This window comes from Mustela nigripes, chromosome 7, assembly GCF_022355385.1.
Source record: "Mustela nigripes isolate SB6536 chromosome 7, MUSNIG.SB6536, whole genome shotgun sequence".
In the NCBI taxonomy this organism is placed as follows: Eukaryota; Metazoa; Chordata; class Mammalia; order Carnivora; family Mustelidae; genus Mustela; species Mustela nigripes.
In genome coordinates this window covers 47,095,271-47,119,401 of record NC_081563.1, presented here as the reverse complement: position 1 = coordinate 47,119,401, position 24,131 = coordinate 47,095,271, and the positions used below count along the sequence as shown (strand labels likewise).

General features: G+C 34.9%; 1 pseudogene; it reads left to right on the top strand.

Annotated features, from left to right (window-relative positions):
* The first annotated feature begins 3,377 nt into the window (after positions 1–3,377).
* On the top strand, positions 3,378–23,875 carry LOC132022340 (large ribosomal subunit protein uL11-like; annotated as a pseudogene).
* Positions 23,876–24,131: the final 256 nt, after the last annotated feature.

Genomic DNA, 24,131 nt, shown 5'->3' with positions numbered 1-24,131 from the left:
TATGTTAGTATTGAAAGAGTTTCTAGTTTCCAATTTGGAGACTGAAACTCACTTTGCAGAAACGTTCTTACTTTGTTCTGGGACAGACAATGGTAGGGTAGACCTTTTAAGCATGAGGACTTATAATGAGACCTACCATCTCTGTCCTTGCTGCAGCTGTGAATAGTGAGGTAAACCAAGACAAGTTACCTCAGGCTACAAGCTACCTTTATTTCTAATAAGAAAATTTTATAATTGGGTATAATACTGTGCTCCCTGAGAATATATTTTTTTCCCATTAGTTGGTCATGTGGGTAAAAATCACTGTTTCTTTTGTGCCTCAGTTGTTAGGTGAGATGTGAGGATTTAAACTGGTTGAGGAACGGATGATGAGCTCCGACTAGAGCTGGTTTCTCCTACTGAAACTACCTCCAAGGACTGTGGCCACCTCCAATAATTTTATTGAATTTCTTCTTTGTGCAGTGACTTAGTAAGACCTTAAGATCTTAGTTGGGTCATGGTGTTTTTGTTTTTGTTGTTTTTTTTTTTTTTGTCACCAGACCACAACAGCAGTGCCCAGTTAAGCGACAATAGCACAAAGGCCAAAAAAGAAAGGTCTAAAGAGCCAGTTCTGTAGCATATATAACATGGTCATTAATTTGCCCTCACAACAGTCAAATGTGCAAAAGAAAACTGAAAACATGTCCTTTGTCATTTCTTCATATTCTTTTGAGCTTCCACTCTGTTTAGTAAGAAACATACCTAAACTTACCAATGAACAGTATCATCTCCTTTGCTCCTAAGGAGTGTTATTCCAGCTTAAATATTAATTCCACCCAAGTCCATCTCTTCAGGACTGTTAAACAGTCCTTTGTGATGATTTATATCTAGATGTTTTCCAAAGTTAAATTCTCCCTTACATCTGACCACCCACCTCTCCGGAGGTTCTCCTATTTTGAATGGTGGCTCTGTGGGTGAGGGACTTCTGGTATCTTCATTGTAATGGTTAAAAGGGATAACAAGCGGGGACTGAATATTACCTGCATCTGCCAGCTTGTCCCTTCAGTGGAGAGTAGACTGTTTTGTGGACTAGTGAGGATTTTAGCACAACTGATTCATTTGGTCATTGAGCATAAAGTTCTGCACCAGACACTGGCATTTATTGTCTTATTATGACTTATGGAAGGCCCAAGAACTAAAGCTAAGTGGCATGGAAATATCCAGGCAATGTCTAGTAGTTTTTACTCAATCCGTCCTATTTTATTTGCTACAGAATGGATTAAGCTTGTTTATTTGCTTAAGAACAACTGGGTATTTAAGCTGCTAAACAGAAAAAAGGGGCTTCGAGTAAATATCCCCAAGGCAAGATACCCTTTGTTTGGGTACTTATTTATTATTGTATTTGTTTAACTTTTGCAGTTTTGCTTCCTTCCAGATCCATTTCCTCCTTCCCTTAAACACATACACACACCCCTGTGATATCAGGGACTTAATTTATTCTGTATTTCTACACTGTATTTCTACACTGAGAAAGTTGCCCAATACACAGTGAAGAGTCAATAAATATTTGTTACATTTGTGTATGCATGCGTGCATGAATTTTCATTTACATAAGTCAAAAAAACTCAGTGAGAAATGTTCTAATTGATTAATAAACATTTATGGCCTTCATACTCAAAGTGAAACCTGTGGACTAGCAGCATCCATATCAGTTGATAAGTTGTTAAAAATTTGTGTCCCACCCCAGATCTTAAGAAAACGGAATCTGCATTTCGAGTTGCTGATGTGCTTCATTTTGCACAGGGCAGTTTGAAACATCAGGCTCTTGTTAAGGAGTCATACATATCACCAGACCCTCATGTGCACCTGAGGCAGGAATCATTAATAAACAAAGCAACCTTTTCCACTGAATCTCACTCAATCAAAATTCAAAACCCTTTTCACTATCCAACTCCGCCTAGCTTTGATTGATCAATAAAAGTTGAAATATGGAGAGATATAGATTTATTTCATAAAGTTAGTTTCTATCTTCTTATCTTTTCAATTTGAAGAATTAGTAAAACTATGGCAGTTGAAAAATGTAGACGCAACTATAAGTTAATGAAGTAGTATTTATGCAATGCTAAATAAATGGTAAGCTCTAAAGTAAGCCTTTTAGAAGATAAAAACTTAGTAAGTGATTTCTTAATGAATTTACAATTTTATACATTAGCTAACATGAAAAATAAACATAAATGCAAGGGTTAGCAATTAAATAATAAATTCTGCAATACTAATCAAATTAATAAATATAGAAACTAATATTTTTAAGTCTTAAAACATAACTGGCATCTTGGGAATTTTTCAATGTAAATAGATATAGGAACTTACCAAAAATAATACTCTAACTTTTAAAATAATAAAATTAATGCTCAAAGAGCATAAAATACTTAACCAAGAAGCTAAGGGACAAAATGGTGATTTGGACATCTCCAAATAAAGCTCAATAAAAGTATTCAGACAGAAAGGTAAGAATGACGGGCAGCATCCAAGGAAGAGGGGTTACCATCTTTTGTGTTTGTTACTCATCATCCCTTCCTTCAGGGAACTGTGTTTATGAGATCCCAGATCCCAGTCCTCCCCTTCTTTTTTCTTTGACTTGTATCCCAGGAAACAAGGCGTGAAATTTTGGCCAAAGTAAGGTCAATGAGATCCTCTTATGAAGCCATCTGAATCTTGAGGCCCAGGCACTGAAGGCTGTTGGAACTGAGTTGTCTGTTGGCAGCCCTGGGGAAGTTTCATGAATTCAGTTTCTGAAATGTATGAAACGTTGAAATGTTTCTGAGCATAGTACAAAATTTTAACTTGTTCCTTTGATGATATGAGACACTTAGTGTAGTTTCAGTAGCATACTTTATTTTTCCTCAGTTAACTAGATCTGGGTTTTGTTGCTTACAAAGGAAGAAATCTATTCGATGAGGAAACACTAAAGAAAGAGGGAGTTAAGCAAAAGACTGCAGGTGAATTATGAGAGAATTTGTAATTAACTGCTAGAAAGAAATGGGGTGAAATACAGCAAGATTTGTATATATATTCTGTGTGGGATAGCATTACGTGGGATGTATTACAGAAGTAGATATTGAAGAAATCACCAACAGACTCCCTGAGAATGAAGACCAGGAATAATGGGTCAGTATAGAGATAGGTCAATTTAAAGAAGACTAATAATGTCCATTACAGATAGACTACTTTTGCTCCCCCTTTCCCATTTTGCTCTTACTCTTTCAGAGTAAGAACTGCAATATTTTTCTGGTCTATGGCTACCAAAGGTTATATATGTCTGCTTAGCTGTAGTTAGGTATGACCATGTGCCGGAGGTCCAGCCAATGGGATTTAAGCAAATTGTGAAAATTCGGATCATGCCATTAAACCAAAGTGGCAAGTTCTTCTGCCAACCTGTCCACGGACTAGAAAACAAGCTTGGTGAGTGGAGCAGCGATTTTAGGCCACAATGTGGAGTCGATGGGTTTAGGATGTCAGAGCTGCACTGAGAAATATTCATAGCAACCTGGGCTACTTCTATTTGAACTGCACTGTGAGAGAACATTATAATTCTGCCTTGTTCAGGAACTGCTATTTCGGCTTTTGTTATGAAACTTGATCATTATCCTTCCTATTACACAAATGGAGGTTGTTCATAGTGACATTGAAAGTGAGAAAGTGACAAGCATACACTTGAAATTCTTGCCTCAAGGTATGGAATAAAACACAACGATTTTAAGCACAAAGGTTTAGTGCTTAAACTTGTATACAGAACTTTACTAAATATTAAACTCAGCGACTGATTTCACATAATTGGGGATATACAACAGTAGTTAAACACATAATCTTTCAAAGTGTTTTTTGAGAAACCTATGATATACATGGTGGAAGATCAGGATCTTAACAATAACAGTGATATCCCTGAGAACTGAGAGTCCAAACAATCTTAAACCTCCAAAACTTATAGAAAAATCCTCCTCTCTAAATCTCCTTTGCCTGAGGAAGCTTTAAGGAAAAAAAAAAAAAAAAAAAAGCCAAACCACACACAAAACCAAAAACTATAAAAAGAATACTTTATGTACTCTTATTTTCCTGCTTAAAAAGTGATTTTTTTAAAAAAGATTTTATTTATTTATTTGACAGACAGAGATCACAAGCAGGCAGAGAGGCAGGCAGACAGAGAGAGGAGGAAGCAGGCTCCCCGCTGAGCAGAGACCCTGATGTGGGGCTTGATCCCAGGACCCTGAGATCATGACCTGAGTCGAAGGCAGGCACTTAACAACTGAGCCACCCAGGTGCCCCATAAAAAGTGGTTTTTGAATTCAACATGCACTAGCTGTAAAATGCAAAGATGAGCCAAAGGAAATATTATACCTTAAAGTTCTCAAATAAATTAAGAAACAACTATATTACAAAAAATGTGGACTCATTTGTGGGACTGGAAAGAGAATGGGCATGATGAAAGATGTATTAAAGTTGTGAAAGATGTATTAAAGTTGTTACACATAGCTCAATTTATTGGCATGAGTACACCTTACCAGAGAAGCTGAATTTGCCACTTAGTATTTCTGACTGCTGAACTAATCATTCTGAGTTGGACGTATAACAGGCTTTGTAAACTTAAAAAGTTCAAAACAGGGGCACCTGGGTGACTTAGTGGGTTATGTCTCTGCCTTCAGCTCAGGTCATGACCTCAGGGTGCTAGCTAGGATAGAGCCCCACATAGGACTCTCTGCTCAGCAGGGAGTCTGCTTCCCCCTCTCTCTCTCTCTGCCTGCCTCTCTGCCTACTTGTGATCTCTGTCAAGTACATAAATAAAATCTTAAAAAAAAAAAAAAGTTCAAAACAAAACTGATTCCCACATGCACCCCTTTAACCACAAATTCCTTTCCCAGATTCCCCAATTTCTATAATTGGTACCAGTTTTCATTAAGTTTCAATGCATAAAACCATACAGTCATTATTAATTTCTGTGCTCTCCTTGTATCCACATTCAATGCTTAATCAAATCAGCTGGACCTTCAAATATGTTCAGAGTTTAACTACGTATTACAACTTCTACCTTGACTTCCCTAATCCAAGTCACGTTCACTGCTTACCTGGAAGACTACATTCTCTGAATAGCTCTATGATCTCTATCAACTGTAAATTAGGCTCTTTTACCCACTTTTAGTTGGATTTGGTCACAGACAGGCATTAGCATGAGAATGGAGGGTAATAGAGAAGAGAATAGAGAATAGAGAGAGGTTTCTTTGGTTTGAGACTTTTATATTAGCTAGTATAAACATCTGGTGCTATTAATTTCCCTCTAAACACAGCTTTATCCATAGCTCATACATGTGAATCTGTAGTGTTTCAGTTTTAATCCAAATCAAATATTTTAAAATTTTAATGACTTCCTACTGGACTCATGAAAGTTGAAGAAATTACCCTTTAAAAATACTTAAATGAATAGAGAAACATTTCATATATTTACTCCTATTTTTTCCATTGCCATAGGTCTTCATTTCTTTGTACAGAGACAAGTTTCTTTCTGTTAACACATTCCTTGTCTTAAGAAGATCCTTTGTCATTTCTTGTAGCACAGGTCTGCTGGAAGTAATTCTCTAAACTTTTGTTTGTTTAAACAAGTTCCCATTCACTTTCTATGAATATTTTTACTATGCATAAAAGTCTGCATTGACAGGGCTTTATTTGTTTGTTTCCTTTTTATTCCCAGTACTTTAAAGATCTTACACAATTGTTTTCTGCCTTTCAGAACTTCTGACAACAAGTGTGATATAATCATTATTATTGTCCCTCTACAGATGTCTCTCTGGCCTCCTTCAAAAACTTCCTGTATTTTTAATTCACAATAGTTTAAACACGATGTGTCTATGTAGGCTTTATTTGATATTTATCATGCTTGAAGTAAGCTGATATTCCTGGATATATGGTTTGAGGTCTTTTATTATTTGATGAAATTTCTTGGCAATTATCTCCTCATATAATTATTTTGCTTCTCCTCTGTACTTTTCTGGGACTCCAACTGCACAATGTTAAACCATTTCATATTGCCCTATAACTTTTAAATGCTCTCTTTTTTCCCCACTTCTTTTTGTGTGATGCAGTTTATGTAATTTCTATGGATCTATTTTTTAAATTTGCTGATTCTTCAGCTTTGTTGAGTTTACAGATAAGTCCACTGAGGAATTCTTGGATACCACTTAAAAAGTTATTTCTGGCATTTCATCTAACTCTTATATTTTCCATCATTTGCTGAAATTCCCAATCTTTTCAAGCATGTTGTACACCTTTACCACTGTTTTTCTGAGCATTTTAATCATAATAAATATCATAGTGTGACAGTTCTAACATGAGACATTTGAATTTGTGTATTTTGGTTGTTTTGTTTATAAATTAAAGCATCTTTTTCTTCCTATCATGTGTATTTCCTTATTTTCGAATAAATGCTGGACATCACATATAGAACAACAGAGACTGAGGAAGAGTTACATCCAGAAATGGGCATGTCTCTCCTGTCATGTTTTTAGTATAGTAGTTGAGTTATTCTAATCAGGGGATGAGTTGGATCTGAATTTTGTTTTTCCTATAGTTAACCTAATTTGTACCACAATATTCAAATTTGTCTAATATTTTGATCTTACGATAAGAACTGAGATGTCGGGGCACCTGGGTGGCTCAGTGGGTTAAGCCTCTGCCTTCAGCTCAGGTCATGATTCTAGGGTCCTGGGATTGAGCCCTGCATCCGGCTCTCTGCTCAGCAGGGAGACTGCTTCCCCCTCTCTCTCTGCCTGCCTCTCTGCTTACTTGTGATCTCTCTGTCAAATAAATAAATAAAATCTTAAAAAAGAAGAAGAAAGAAATGAGATGTTGCAGGGCTTTCTTCTAGCTAACCATTCAGCTTTTAGTATCCCTTCTGGGCCTGAAACTCAGAGACGGTTACTCCCCAGGTTCCTGACATACCCCTCCCTCATTGAGTAAGTGCTATTGGTTGCTACTTGGTATTTGCTTATGTCCAGGTGGAAAGCAGGAGGTGATCTCTATTACTCTGGACTAGCCTCAGCTTTAAGTAAGCCATGAGCTCCCGGGCCTCAGGTTAGGATTTTGTCATTATTCCTAATCCTCTTCTCTTTGGCAAACAAATTCTGTCTTGTATCCAGGCAGGTCTTGCATGGGAGGGAGTTTCATGCTCCTGGCTAGAAGTAGAAGGTTCTAATGCTGTTAGGTCCAGTATTACTTTCTGATTATCTTATAGGACTGAAACATGTTTTGGGCTTTTTTCGATTTTTTTTTTTTTTTAAGCCTATGCTTTCCTCAGAAACAAATAGCCTATCCTTATCCCCCTGCTAGTTGGTAGGATTTGCAGCTCTTCTTCCAGAGCTTAAAGGATTTTCTCTATCCAAAGGAAATACACAAAGGGACAGGAATTTCTGCCTTTTCTGCAGTGATATCTGATACCTACCATTCTTATATTACTGAGAAAGGCTCTCTCTCCCTGTCCTCTATCCATTAAAAAAAAAACAAAAAACAAAAAATGGCCCATGAGTAAGTGAGAGTCCTTCTTGTGTCTATAGTTGGAGTTCTTCAGTAATTCATTAAATGAAATTTATTTTTTTCTCACTTTTTCAGCAGCCACTTCTTCCTGTGCTGTCCCTATCTTCATTTCTTGTGCCTCTTTTTCAGTCTTCAAATATTTGACTACTAGTTGTTTTATGATTTCAGTTCTCTGTTGGGCTCAAAAAAGTGATCATTTTATAATTTATGCATATTACTTATCATTATTAGGTAGGAGGAACATACTTTCTCAGCTCACTAAATCTTAGCATAAGGAGAAATCTTAAGTTTTAAAATGGATTGTGCTAGATAGTTCCTATAGTTTGTAGAGGAATGTTGCTGAAATGTGAAGACCAAATATAAGGTTCTTGTAGTAGTTCTGGAGAAAGAGAAGGATTGTGTGGCTAGAGTGGTAGTAGTATAAATGGTCTGAGATAATCTGTTTGTGGATATACTGAAAGGAAGTGTTGACAGGGTTCACTGATGTATCAGATGTAGTGTGTGAAAGATGAGAGTTAAGGATAATTTCACTATCTTTGAGCAAAGATATATAAAGAATAAAGATCTCATTTGCAAAAGTGAGAAAGAATGAAAAAAGATCATGTTTTGGAGGTGGAGCTTAGCAAATAAAACTTATTTCCAGATACATTAATTTTAAAATATCAAAATTACGAGTGGTGATGTTGATTAGGAAGTCCATGAATCATCTTCAAGGAGACGAATTTTTAAACATTGCATTTGTTTCAAATCCCTTCATTTTTTTCTTAAGGAAACAATGTATGCAGTTTCAACACAAAAACATTTATAGAGCACCTACTATGTATGAGGCATAACAATGAATTTGATAAGGTACCTGTTGTCCAGGAACTCGTTATCTAGTGGGGGGAAAAAAGCATACACATACAGGGATGCTCAAATAAAAATAAATAATTGCTTCTTTTCTTATCATTTTTCATTAAGTGCCAATGAAATATATGGCTTCTGATTTCAGCTACAGTTTTAATCAAATATGAGTCAAAGGGTGTGGAGATTATGATAATTTATTACTCCATGAATAAGTAAAGAAACTGTGGCAGTAAACTATTAAAACTGGAGGGATAAGAATTGAAGACTAATGATTGGAATTAAAAATTGTCATTTTTATTGATGAAAAAGTACATAGTCACTTAAGAATGGGTGGCTGACTTGAAGAAAAAAAAATATTTCTAAGAAGTGACAAAATATAAGTGGTCATATGTATGATTGTATGATTTAACATACTGAATCACCAAGAAAAATACATTCTGCAATAAGTTTAGACAGGGGTAAAATATTAAATGAAGCAGTGGGAGAGAGCTAGTCTGAAAGACAATAAACCACAGAGAATCAAGGTAATATAGGCAATAGTATATGCAACAAAGGTATACAAACATAAAGACATACACATATTTACATATATATAAAAATGTATTACTTCATTGCACACATATATGTGTGCGTTTACAGAAGTGCAAAATATATTTAGATATTAAAATAAATATAAGTAATAAATTAGATATATACACCTGCTTTTTTTCTAGGAGTCATGGTTTAGAGAATAAGCAAATAGACTTTTTTCCCCCCTCAAATATAAAGGATATGAGAGAAAAGAGATAAAATGCCCAATTTCATAATTCTAGGATTTCCATAGGGATACTTTCCAAGATTATGTTTTCTGTTCCATATTCATATTAGTTAAAATAAGACACAGAGTGCATAATCAAATATTTAAAATGAATCTATCTCCTGGGGGGAAAACATCCCCAAAGTCAGAAAAGAAATAGTATCTATTAGAATGACGAAAACCCAGAACACTGATAATCAACTGCTGATGGAGATGTGAAGCAATAAGGATTCTCACTTATTGTTGGTGGGAATCCTGTCTTGGAAAACCAAACATGGTCTTCCATACGATTCAGCAATTTCACTCCTTGCTGTTTACCCAAAAGAGCTGAAAACTTATGTCCACAGAAACCTGCACATGTATGTTTATAGCAGCTTTATTCATAATTGTCCAAACTTGGAAACCGCCTTTGATAATAAGAATGGTTAAACTGTAGTATATTCAGGTGATGGAATATTCTCTCTAGGATTAAAAAGAAATGTGCTGTGGGGTGCCTGCATGGCTTAGTCAGTTAAGTGTCTGCCTTCCATGCAGGTCATGATCCCAGGGTTCTGGGATCCAGCTCTGCCCTGGGCTCCCTGTTCAGCAGGAATCTGCTTCTCTATCCCTCTGCCCCTTCTCCAAACTTGTGCTTGGGGGCTTTCTCTCTCTCAAATAAATAAAAATCTTTAAAAAAAAATGTGCTATAAAGCCATTAAAAGGCATAGAGAAAACTTAAATTCATATTAGTAAGTGAAAGAAACCAATCTGAAAAAGTTACATACTGTATGATTCTTCTATGTGACATTCTGAAAATTAAAAAAAAAAATCTACAGGACAGTAAAAAGCTCATGGTTGCTAGAGTTTAAGGGGGAGGGAGAGATAAAGAGGTAAAGCACAGAGAATTTGGAGGGCTGTGAAACTACTATGTATAATACTAAAAGTGGATACATCCTTATACATTAGTCTAAACCCACAGAATTGCAACACCAAGAGAGAACCCTTATGTAAACTATGGACTTTGGGTGATTAAGATGTGTCAGTACAAGTTCATCAGGTTTAACAAATACAGCACTCTGGTGAGGGATATGGATAATGTGGGAGCCTATGCATGAGTTGGGGGAGGGAGTATATGGGAAATTTCTGTCCCTTCCACACAATTTTGCTGTAAACATAAAACTGCTCTAAAAAATAAAGCTGATTTAATACAAACAGAAGAAACACCACATTGTTAGGTAGAAAAAGAAAATACAGTCCTTTAACAAACAATATATAAAGATAGAATAAAGTAAACAATGATATTGGCTTTAAAAGAAGGAAATAAAAACTGCTAGTACAAAAGAAGATAAATAAAAAGGAAATAAAAACTGCTAGTACAAAAAGATAATAAGTGACTTTTTCTGTTGAACATTTATTATGTGTCAGAAACTCTCCAAAAGAATTTGCATATATTAACTCACTCAATCTACACACAAAAACTTGTAAGTGCACTTATATTATTTTTTGATTTTTTAAATGTCCTGATTATTCAGATCAGGTAACTGAGGCCCATAAAATTTAAGCAATTTTCCCAAAGTCATTTACCTCAAAATCAGTATATTCCATGTTCAAATCTAAGCAATACAACTCTTGAGTTATTAATATTCTCTCTATACTATTACTCATATAGTTAGCACTTGAATCTTCCTGATGATATGATTATGATTCTAAATGACTGTATCTAAACAAATAGAGTGAAAACCACATATCAAAACTCATTTCTTTGTCTGAGTGAGATAATATTGGAAATCATTCAGAAAGATTTCTTTCACCCTAACAGGTAAGAATGAATGCCCTTTTGTTCCTATCAGGTTATAAATTGGATGATATGGTTGAATAATTATTTGTCATGAAGGTTATATGAGGTTTCAGCAGGAAAACTGTTAACACTCTTTGTTTTCACAATAGGCTCCTTGAGTTAGTACTTGAAAAAAAAGATGATAAAGATACTTACTTTTTAATTCTAAACTATACTATATGGAAAACAGTATGATATAAAAGATGGCTAGTTGAATCTACTTGGAAAAACTCCTGACAGGCAAGGTTAAATGAGTGACTCAATTCCCCCCTAATATTTAACCTAAGGACAATGGGGAGTAAATTATAAAGTATTTCCCAAACTTAATACATAACTTAAAAAATCTCTTAGTATATAATTAAGATTACCGTTTAAATTTTTGCTGTCCATTAAAATGCATACAACTGTAGTTGTAGTTGTATCTATAATAACTTCCCTCCAATGAGAAAGCATGGTAGTAAAATTTGCAGTGAAATAAAGCCAACAGTTGATATTTCAGTGCAGTTATATGGATTAAGTTAAGCTCCACAATACAATGTAAATGACATTATCCATCCTGAAACTAAAAGTATAAACTGACTCAAATTATAAATACTTATTTTTGCCCAAGACAATGATGCCTTTTTTTTTTCATTTATAGAAACTGAATACAGATCCATTAGCTGTAAGAATTAGTAGGCAATGTTATTTGACATAAATGAGGAAAAGATAGAACATCCAACACACTACATGTACCATAAGGGAATTTTTTGGGAAAAAAAGAAAAAACTTTAACTTATACTACCTTAAAGAATATGTTCTAAATGGCTTAAGGAAGTATTTTACAGTAGCAAAGAAATTATTTTTCTTTGTGAATATATGTATATGTATAATCTTAAGTATTTGATATTATATAATGTTGAAGCTACTACAGTTCGACACATTATTTTTGAGGACAATTTGGCACTAAAATTTACATTTAAAATATGCTTACCCTTTGATTCAGCCTTTGCACTTCTACGTATTTATACTCTCTTCTATGTATCAATCTCTTGCTAGAATTTTTTTTTCTTTTTTGCACTATACATGAAAGAAATGTTACTGAAATTTTGGGGAAACTGCTAAGTTTCTAATTGGGCTTTTAGAAAACAAAATTTAACAAATATAAAACACAGGCTGATATTAAATGTAGGTGTTGTCTAGTCTATCCTTTTATTTGAGGATTGAAAATTGAGATATGACAAGGTTAAATATTTATTTCTAATCATATAGCCAATTTTATGAAGATAGAAGTAGAGTATCATATTCTGTTGGCTATTCCAGTAATGGAGCTTTTGGTTATTTGTATTATTCTGTAGACATTATTTGTGCTATTCTGCAGGCATTATTCATTTTATTCTGCAGTGTTTTGTTATTCATGGAATATAATCATGCAATTTGTTCCACAGTTTAAGAAATCTTTGGTTCTTTCAAAGTTTTAGCTCCTCAGAATGCATACATGCGGAGTCATTTTATTGTAAGGAACATGATGAAGAGATAAAGACTTTGCCTCGGGCAGCTAAATAGATCATATGTGAATTTATGGTTTTAGGGTTATTTATAGAAACATTAAATAAATATCCCTCATAACTCCTGCTGGTGCATATTAAAACTCAAACTATGTAATAGTCCACGATAGCAAAATCCACAAAAGAAGGAGGTGTTTGGTTTTTTTTTTTTACTATTTATGAAAATATTATAATCGTTATAAAATGCTCAAATAGTATCAACATTTAGAGATTCCAAAGTTAAGGTGCACCCACAAGCTCCCTAACCAATAGCATGACACATCTCAGAGAGCACTATTCAATTTCACAGGGTATCTTCATTCTGTGTGCCACATATTTATATATTTTTTTGCACATTGATTTTACATAAATGAAAGTATATTTTGGAAATCTTTCCATGTTTGAAAAACAGGCCTATCATTTTCCTTTAAGTAAGCAGAATATTGTCTAAAATATTCCCTAATAATGGACATTACTCTGTTCCAAATTTTCTGTATTATATAAAATGTAGCAATGGATGTCCTTGAACACATAATTTTGTATTCTGGTGCCAGTATTTATGATAAATAGAAAAAAATGTAACTGGCAGATCAAATGGTATACATTTTTTATTTGTTCATCAAATCATCTGAAGAGTTATTCCAGTTTAAGCTTCCAATAGTTGAGCACAGAATGAGTGCTTTCCCATAATCATGCCAATTATCAATTTGTATATTTTTAATTTAACTTATCTTAATGGTATTCCACAAAATCTTTTTAATTCAAATTGTATAGATTATTTAAGATATTTAATACCTTTAATGTGTTCATTTATCTTATGGCTCATTTGTTTCACTTATGTTAACCAACTCATGTCTATAGTTAATGACAGTTCAGAAACTTGGCCCCTGTGTTGCTTTGGGGGTGATTCCTTAATTACTGCTTTGAAAGAACTATTTATATAATTATGTTCTAACTTATAAACTGTGATATATATTGCAAATAAATGTTTCTAGTCTTCTTTCTTATTTTTCATAATGTCATATTTTTTAGAATGTCCATATTGTTTTTGCCACCCAAAACTTATTAAATTTTCATATGGCCAAATCCCTCAATCTTTGCTTTATTGGTTTGCTTTAATGGTTTCTTAATGACTTGTCTTTTTGCTTATCAAGGTCAAAAATATTATTCAGATATCTATAATACATTTATATCCTTACCTATAAATGTATATAGCTATATATATATATATATCTGTGTTTTGTATTCTTCTGTGAAGATCTTTCATTCATCTGAGATATTTTTGTGTGTATGAGAAAACAAAGAAAAACTTTGTTTTTTCCCAATGTTCATTTCTAAATCATTTCAAATATTGTTTAATAATTATCCATAATATATATATATAAATCACCCTATGTACATGGAATTTCTACTTCGTTTACTTCTTGGCTTATTTTTATGATGTGAACTGAAAGCAATACACTATAATAAAAGCTTCCACCCAAAAGCTTCCTACTGGCTTAAATTTGGGGGGGGTCAGAGTATAGGCTGCATTTTCACAACTATTCTTTGGCCTTTGGCCAATATTATAGATTCCCACATAGGAAATTTTCTGCTAAAACTTAGAAGGCATCCAGTTGATTTGCTTTCAGTTAATTCCACTGGAAAATAAGTACAGCTTAAAACATCTCATTATATTTAAAGCTGAATTCTTATTATTTAAAAGTCTCCATTCTTGGCCTTTTCCCCCCTCTCTGCTTCAGCCGACTGAAACTATAAGCTTGACAGAGAAAGTGAGATAAAACTTGGACAAAACCATAAAATGATAGGGGTGCCTGGGTGCCTCAGTGGGTTAAGCCTCTGCCTTCAGCTCAGGTCATGATCTCAGAGTCCTGGGATCAAACCCAGCATTAGGCTCTCTGCTCAGCAGGGAGCCTACTTTCCCCTCTCTCTCTGCCTGCCTCTCTGCCTACTTGTGATCTCTGTCTGTCAAATGAATAAATGAAATCTTAAACAAAAAATAACATAATAGGAAAGCATTATTTGGTCTTTGTCTCTTTGCTTACATTCATCATATGGTCAAGAATACCCTCCCTAGAGGTTCTTAAAAAGGCTGTAAGAAAGAATCTTATCTATTCTTTCTCCTTCTCTCTCTCTCTCTCTCTCTTTTTTTTAATCAATTGCCTTTTCCAAAGTTTGTATGTAAGTTTAAGGTATACAACCTAACAGTTGGATATATAGGCCACTTGTAAAGAAAGTTTCTCTTTTGCAGAACTGTATTCCTTTCCTTTTTTCTGAAATGGCTAATTCTCTGATATTCTGTTTCTAACAACACCAGGATGTAGCTACCACATAATATTTTTTGGTTAGAGAGCCTCATTGAGCTATAGCTCAAGTGTCATTTAGTCTGACTTTATTTTTTATTTTACTTTTTTTCAGTGTTTCAAAATTAATTGTTTATACACCACACCTAGTGCTCCCTGCAATACGTGCCCTCCTTAATAACCACCACCAGGCTCACCCAACCCCCATCCACCTCCCCTCCAAAACCCTCAGTTTGTTTCTCAGAGTCTACAGTCTCTCATGGTTTGTCTTCCCCTCTGATTTTCCCCAACTCATTTCTCCTCTCCATTTCCCAGTGTCCTCCATGTTATTCCTTATGCTCCATAAGAGTAAGTGAAACCATATGATAATTGACTCTTTCTGCTTGACTTATTTTACTCGGCATAATCTCTTCCAGTCCTATGCATGTTGATACAAAGGTTGGGTATTCATCCTTTCTGATGGAGGCATAATACCCCATTGTATACATGGACCATATCTTCTTTTTCCATTTGTCTGTTGAAGGGCATCTTAGTTCTTTCCAGTTTGGTGACTGTGGCCATTGCTGCTATGAACATTGGGGTACAGATGGTCCTTCTATTCACTACATCTGTATCTTTAGGGTAAATACTCAGTAGTGCAATTGCAGGGTCATAGGGTAGCTCTACTTATAATTCTTTTTAGGAATCTCCACACCGTTTTCAAAAGTGGCTGCACCAACTTGCATTCCCACCAATGGTGTAAGAGGGTTCCCCTTTCTCCATATCCTCTCCAACATATGTTGTTTACTGTCTTGTTGATTTGGGCCATTCTAACTGGTGTAAGGTGGTATCTCAATGTGGTTTTGATTTGAATCTCCCTGATGGCTAATGATGATGAATATTTTTTCATATGTCTGTTAGCCATTTGTATGTCTCTTTGGAGAAGTGTCTGTTTATGTCTTCTGCCCATTTTTTGACGTGATTATCTGTTTTGTGTGTGTTGAGTTTGAGGAGTTTTTTATAGATCTTAGATATCAGCCCTTTATCTGTAGTGTCATTTGTGAATATTTTCTTCCATTCCGTGGGTTGCCTCTTCATTTTGTTGACTGTTTCCTTTGCTGTGCAGAAGTTTTTGATCTAGATGAAGTCCCAAAAGTTCATTTTTGCTTTTGTTTCCTTTGCTTTTGGAGAACGTATCTTGAAAGAAGTTATTGTGGCAGATGTTGAAGAGGTTACTGCCTATGTTCTCCTCTAGGATTTTGATAGATTGCTGCCTCACGTTGAGGTCTTTTATCCATTTCGAGTTTATCTTTGTGTATGGTGTAAATGAATGGTCGAGTTTCATTCTTCTACACATAGCTGCCCAATGTTCCCAGCACCACTGAAGAGACTGTGTTTTTTCCACTGCATATTTTTTCCTGCTTTGTCAAAAATTATTTGACCATAGAGTTGAGGGTCATATCTGGACTCTCTATTCTGTTCCACTGGTCTATGTGTCTGTTTTTGTGCCAGTACCATGCTGCCACAGCTTTGTAGTAAAGCTTGAAATCAGGCAACGTGATGATCCCAGGTTTTTTTTTTTCCTTTTTCAACATTTCCTTAGCAGTTCAGGGTCTCTTCTGGTTCCATACAAATTTTAGGATTGTTTATTCTACCTCTTTGAAAAATGCCGGTGGAATTTTGATGAGGGTGGCACTGAAAGTATATATTGCTCTAGGCAGTATAGACATTTTAACAATGTTTATTCTTCTGATCCATGAGCATGGAATCCTATTCCATTTTTTTTTGTGTCTTCTTCAATTTCTTTCATGAGTGCTCTGTAGTTCCTTGAGTACAGATCATTTACCTCTTTGGTTAGCTTTATTCCCAGTTATCTTATGGTTCTTGGTGCTATAGTAAATGGAATTGATTCTCTAATTTCCCCTTCTATATTTTATTGTTAGTGTATAAGAAAGCGACCAATTGCTGTACATTGATTTTGTATCCTGCGACATTATTGAAATGCTGTATGAGTTCCAGTAGTTTAGGGGTGGAGTATTTGGGGTTTTCATATAAAGTATCATGTCATCTGTGAAGAGAGAGAGAGTTTGACTTCTTCATTGCCAATCTGAATACCTTTATTTCTTTTTGTTGTTTGATTACTGTTGCTAGGACTTTTAGTACTATGTTAAACAACATTAGTGAGAACGGGCATACTTGTCTTGCTCCTGATCTCAAAGGGAAGGCTGCCACCTTTGAGATTGAGGAAGATATTCACTGAGGTTTTTGCATAGATTGATTTTATGAAGTTGAGGAATGTTCCTTCTATCCTTTTACTTTCAATCATTTTAATCAGGGAAGGATGCTGTATCTTGCCAAATGCTTTTTCTGCATCAGTTGAGAGGACCAAGTGGTCCTTCTTTCTTTCCTTATTGATTTTTTCTATCAGTGATTGATTTGTATATGTTGAACCACCCTTGCATCTCATGGATAAATCCCACCTGGTAATGGTAGATAATCTTTTTAATGTACTGTTAGATCCTATTAGCTAGGATCTTGTTGAGAATCTTGGCATCCATATTCATCAGGAATATTGGTCTGAAATTCCCCTTTTTGGTGGAGGTCTTTGCCTGGTTTGGGAATCAGGGTAATCCTGGCTTCATAAAAAGACTCTCGAAGTTTTCCTTCTGTTTCTATTTTTTGAAACAGCTTAGGAGAATAGGTATTATTTTTTCTTTGAATGTTTGGTGGAACTCTCCAGGGAATCTGTCAGGTTCTGGGATCTTGTTTTTTGGGAGGTTTTTGATCTCTGCTTCAATCTCATTACTAGATATTGGTCTCTTCAGGTTGTCAATTTATTCCTGATTCAGTTTTGGCAGTTTATAGGTTTCCGGGAATGCATCCATTTCATCTAGGTGGCTTAACTTATTGGCATGTAACTGTTGATAATCATTTCTGATGACTGTTTCTGTTTCCTTGGTGTTAGTAGTGATCTCTCCCTTTTCATTCATAATTATATTAATTTGGGTCCTCTCTCTTTTCTTTTGGATTAGGTTGGCCAATGATTTATCGATCTTATTGATTCTTTCAAAAAACCAGCTTCTAGTTTCTTTGATGCGTTCTACTGTATCTCTAGTTTCTATCTTATTGATCTCTGCTCTAATGTTTATTACTTCCCTTCTTATGTGTGGCGTTGGCTTAATTTGTTGTTGATTCTCCAGTTCTTTAAGGTGTAAAGAGAGCTGGTGTATTCTGGATTTTTCAATTTTTTTTGAGGGCTTGGATGGCTTTGTATTTCCCCCTTAGGACCGCCTTTGCCATATCCCACAGGTTTGGATCAAGGTGTCTTCATTCTCATTGGTGGCATGAATTGTTTAAGTTCTTTTGATTTCCTGGTCTACCCAAACATTCTTAAGTAGGGTGGTCTTTAGCTTCCAAACTTTTTCTTGTGGTTGAGTTCCAGTTTCAAAGCATTGTGGTCTGAGAATACACAGGGAATAATCTCAGTCTTTTGATATGGGTTGAGCCCTGATTTGTGATGTACTGAGTATGTGGTCTATTCTGGAGAAAGTTCTATGTGTGCTCGAGAAGAATGAGTATTCTGTTGTTTTAAAGTGGACTGTTCTGTATGTATCTATGAGGTCCATCTGGTCCAATGTGTCATTCAATCCTGGTTATTGATTTTCCGCTTGGATGATCTATTACTGAGAGTGGCATGTTAAGATCCCCTACTATTAATGTATTCATATAAATATTTAGTCTGACTTTAAATCACTGGTTTTGCCAAAGCATGACTAGAACCTTAATGTTTTAGCATGCATTACTTTTTCTTTCACTGTCTTATAGTTAACTGGACACTCACAGTGTTGTGAATGCTCTTAAAATTAATAGTTTTATAAAATAACACTGTAAAACACCCTTGTCATTCTATTAGAACAGGAGGTAAATAAGCATACATTATCATCCAAAATTCTATGTATGCATGGAAATAATGATATCATTTAAAAAGATAACACATCACATCTTTACTAGAAAACAAACACATAGTTCTAGACTACAAAGCCAATTAAGTCTCTAAACTCCTTATTTTACATATGATGAATCTGAGACCTTGAGATTATCAGAAAATCCTAAATTCATGTAGTGAGCAAGGGAAAACTTTGTATCCTTAAAGAAGGTGATGATTCACATTGTGTTTTCTGTCTTACACTTTCAAGTTAATTTCATATAGACAGGTAGTTTGAGTTCTGAGAATTGATAGTTTCTGTTCAGCTCAAAAACAGAAGGAAAACCCAAAATGAACCCTAGATCCTCAAATAATATGTAGAAAATATAAAGTGCTGTTTATAAGGAAGCAAACTATTCCCTTACCAAGAAGTGAGATCTCTCACACAGCTATGTTATTTTCAGAAGAGAAAATGCTGATTTTTGATGGAGAGAACTACTCATCAACTTTGTTGACCACATTTGCTCCAACACCTAATACCATTTCATGTTAAATCAGTTTATAAAAAAATTAAATGCCACAGATGGAAAAAAAAGTACACTTCTGCAAGGGAATGGGGAAAAAATAAAGGTACAGCTGCATTTAAGAAGCATTCTGAAGTTGCTTTTCAAAAAGAAGATAAGCTACAGAATTGTGCAATCTGCAGCATAAAGTCTTTGGTATCACACATCTAACTTATTTTTTTTTTCCTTTGCAATCGACATTGGATTACACCCTGTCACAGTGTTCTTTTGAAAGATTTTAAAAGGATTTGTATAACAGGGGAAAAAGGTCTTAATTACTATCTCTCACATAAGAGATTTCTACTCTGTTTAAACAGATAATTTCGGGTCAAAATGCATAATACAGCTTGTTTTAGTTCTATTCCTATAAGTAGTTATGATTCCAATATTTCACAGAACTATCCATGGATAAAATTTCTTCCTTTTTAAATTAGAATTGGCTACCACAGAGGTAAAGGACAAAAGAGAAAAAAAAAAAAAAAAAAAAAAAACAGAACAACAACAAAAACAAAGAGAAAGAAGGAGCAAGACCTCGAGAGCAACAAGAAATCATTTACTATTTTCAAATGCAAGTGTTTTATGTCATCTCAATGGAAAAATCACAATGATAGTATCTCCTCAAAATCAGTAGTAACCAGCTTACTTACAGTTTAAATACTATAATCAATTAAAAAACACACTTAAAATGTATTATGTGGATATTTTTAACATTACTAACTAAAAATCAGAATGCAAATCAAAATAGAAACATCATTTTATGTTTTAACAAGCAAAAATGTAAAGAAGTAGTTAAAAGGTGTGTTCTTAAATGTTGCAATAAGCGTTCCCTACCACCAAACTTCTACCCATTGAATGCATTTTCAATGACTTAAGTAACGAACTCAATATGAAAATATCTCACTGGCTTTTCAGCCCAATGATTTCCAGGCCTTAAAGAATCATAGCTGAAATTGTAGTATTTAGATTTGGTTGCATAAAATTCAGGAAATATTCATAGCTTTAGAGAAATCCAGTGTACTTCTTCAAACACCACCAGCATGGTTCACATGTCAATCAACTTGAGTCAGAGATAAAGAGGGAATTTATAAAGGCCCCATTGAGCCCTACTGGCAGCCACAAACACATAACTAAAAAGAGCATTAGAAACCGTTCTGTTTACAGCAATTAACTGGACCCAAAGCCCTGTCAGCAGTTCCGGTAGTGTGGTCTTTCTTTGTGTCTGTTCTTTAATATTCAAAACTTGTTCAAATAGTGTGAAAAACTGAATACATCCCTCTGCTGCAACTGATACATATGATAAACTCTGGAGCTAAAGCTGCAATGATGCATCTTAATGTATCCAGAGGCTATCACCAAATGGAATGTGTGACAGAAAGCAGTGGCTTTGTGGAGATTTTGTGAGAGCAGATATTTTTTTTCCCTGGGTTGAAACACAGAAACTTTAAAAAATCCTCAAATCAGCAACTAACTGGCCATCCATCTGGCAGCATTTAACAGAGCTGAATTCATTCTCCTATTAACACAAAGGACACCGGCTCAAAGCTTTAACCTTAAAATAATCATGTGACCGAGTACACACCTTTTATCATGTATGTGATTTGTAAATGACAGCGCACTCTAGTGCTACCACTGAGGAGTGGGTATTAATAGATGTCTGTCCTCATGTTCTCTGGCCACTTTAGTGAGACTACTAGAAAAATAAATATTATGTCAACTGTCTTCCAAATTAAGATACTGTAATTCTAAGCTCCACTTTATTATGAGTTTTTATGAACTGTTAAGGCTCATTTTACTCAATTGGCATTTCAGGATATAAACTCTGATAATAATCCTGAAGAAAATCATGGAAAATGAATTTACAAATCATTAAACTATCAAGACAATACATTAAACTATAAGACAAACTATATAAAAATTGAATTTTCTATATGTCAAAGTTATTCCATAAAAATATTATAGAAAAAATCCCATTCATATAAGGAGCTTAGGCAAAGAGACTCCTCTGAGGCACAGTGCAAAGAAAAGACCTAAAACTCAGAAAAGAACAGGTATTGTTCTGTTAAACCAGCCCTCTCTCCGTAAAAGGTATCCCTCCAGGAATGTGATGACTGTTGCACAGTGTAGACAAATAGTGCCACAATAAACTACATGCTTGCTCAGTTCTCCTGTCTCGCAGTTGTATTGTGCTGTTACTTGTTATTTGTGGTTTCTTAACTTGGTGGTGGATTGTGGTTTTAGCTATTCTGATTAAGGATAAGTCTTAGATAAGGTATTCCCCCTGGGTGCCAATGAGTGTGGACATTTCTGCCTCTATCTAGAGCTCCAGATTCAGCAATTACTCCTGCCCAGTTTTCCCCTCCCTGTTCTCTTCTCCCAGCTCCCATATGTGTTTCCTAATACATTCCAGCAGTTCCTTTGGTCTACTTGTTTTCCACCTGCCCACACGGACATGAATTAATTGAGCACATTTGCACTCTGTCTTCTTACCCACTTCTAAAATTTTATGTACAGTAGAAATTTTGTATCCTTAAAAAAAGGGTAGAGAAAAGCAGTGATTGTTGCCTTTCTCAACAAAGATTAAAACTTCTGTTTGTTGGGGAGGACAACAAGAACCCTTCATGGTTCTTCTGGATGGTCTGAGAACCAATTTGACATGACACAATTAGCAAAATGAGGTATATATGTCATTCTGAACTAAGAGGGGGGAAGTAGGGTTTTAGGGCTATAAAGGGAAGGGAAACAATTCATAGGAGAATGGAAAGAGTAAATGTTTGGTAAAGCAATGTTCGCTGAGCCACCCAGAAACAATGGGAGATAGAGAAGACTTTGATCAGACAGGCCTTTTGAGGTTCTTCCCTGTCTACCATACCTACTTCTATTATACTATAGCTATTTATAGTGGTAACTCCCTTCCTAGAACAAATATTCTACCTAAATACTTTAAGGTAGTTAGGGAGAGGGTCAAAGGTTCTGCCTCAGTCTTCTGTTTCTTAAAAATAATCAGTCTAAAATAATCCACCCGCCAAAGAGACACATTTTGCAGTGGCAAATTTTGCCCACTTACATGTTCTGGAGGAGATACAGGAGAGAAAGAGCCAGGTGGAGTTTCTTCCTCCTGCATAGCTGCTATTCTCACCAGTTCTGTTCATAATGGACACTTCCTAGGGCTCTACTACAATTTTTTACAAATAATGCTGCAATTAATAGCCTTGCACTCATATACAATATTAGATGGATAGATGGCTGGATAGACAGAAAAATAGAAAATTTGTTAGTATACACTTTAGATAGATTCTAGAAGGGGAGAGACCTTGTTATATAAATGTGATTTTAGAAAAAATTAAATATTTATGTAAGAAAAACTAATCACAAAGAAAACATTTAATTCCTAACATATAAATACTAATTGAAACATGGATTTAACTTTATATCAAGGTTAACACAAACATATATATACAGACATATTCATATCTGTTCATTAGCTCCCTCTTTAACAATGAAAATATATTTATGTGGGGAATAGCCAGGAAGATTGTGAAGTAGATGAATCATGGGGAAACATGTGTTCTTTAAGTTATTTAAATATGTTATTAAGCTTTAATAATTAACATCTGGTACTCAGACTAAAAGTGAAATTTATGAATGGAAAAATTTTCAGAAATAGAGAGCCAGGAAATCATCCAAATGCAGACAGTGATAGTGTTAAAGTTTTAAAATGGGTGGCAAATGTCAGATTATTCAGTAAGTGGCATTGCTTCACCTGTCTAACCATTAACAAAAATGGCTGCTTCACACCTTGTAAAAACTTAATTTCAAAATGGATGAAATGCGAAGATAGAAAATATAAAAATGAGAACTAATTGCTTAATGATGCTTTTATGGGTATTTTTAAGTTATATTTTTATTTCCTAAATTTTTAATGAATACTTAAGTTACTGTCAAATTTTTTTTTTTTTAATTTTATAGTAGCTTTTGGTTTTTGGCTCAGAGAAGACAAAGGTGCAACTGTCTTCAGTTGTCCAAATACAGGTTCATGTGAATACCAGACACCTAAATTCAACCCCAGGTAGATCAAAGTCAAATACCTGAGGTGCACCGGTAAGGAAGTTAGTGCTTCCTCTGACCTGGCTGTGAAGATCTATGTACTGGGTCTATCTCCAGAAGAGATTATTGATGATACTGCTAAGGCAACAGCAATTGGAAGGGTCTGAGGATGACAGTGAAACTAACCATTCAGAACAGACAAGCCCAGATTGAAGTGCAACCTTCTGTCTCTGGCCTGGTTATCAAAGCCCTCAATGAACCACCAAGAGACAGAAAGAAGCACAAAAACATTAAGTACAGTGGAAAAACCACTTTTAATGAGATTGTTAATATCAGCCCCAGTCTTTAGTCATTTTTAGCCACAAAACTCTCTGGAACCATTAAAGAGATCCTAAGGACCACCCAATCTGTGGGACTGTTACCTTGACTGCATCTACCCTCATGACATCATTGATGACATCAATAGACTGCATTAGACTGCTCAGCTAGTTTAGAAATACATAGGAAAATATTCCAATAAAGGATTTGACCAAAAAAAAAATTTAATAGTAATAAACTTCATAAATATGGGAATAATGGAAAAGTTGGGTATTGATTCTGTTGGAGCTGCACTTAAGAACAATGAAGTTGTCCATCCACATAAGACAAATTAAATGTAGTGAGATAATGTGTAAGCATTTTAAATACTGTAAAACTTAATACTTAACTGTTAGTCTCTAGTCGCATTAGAATATTAATGAATTAGGTGGGAAAGAATAGGAAAAAACTAGTATAGT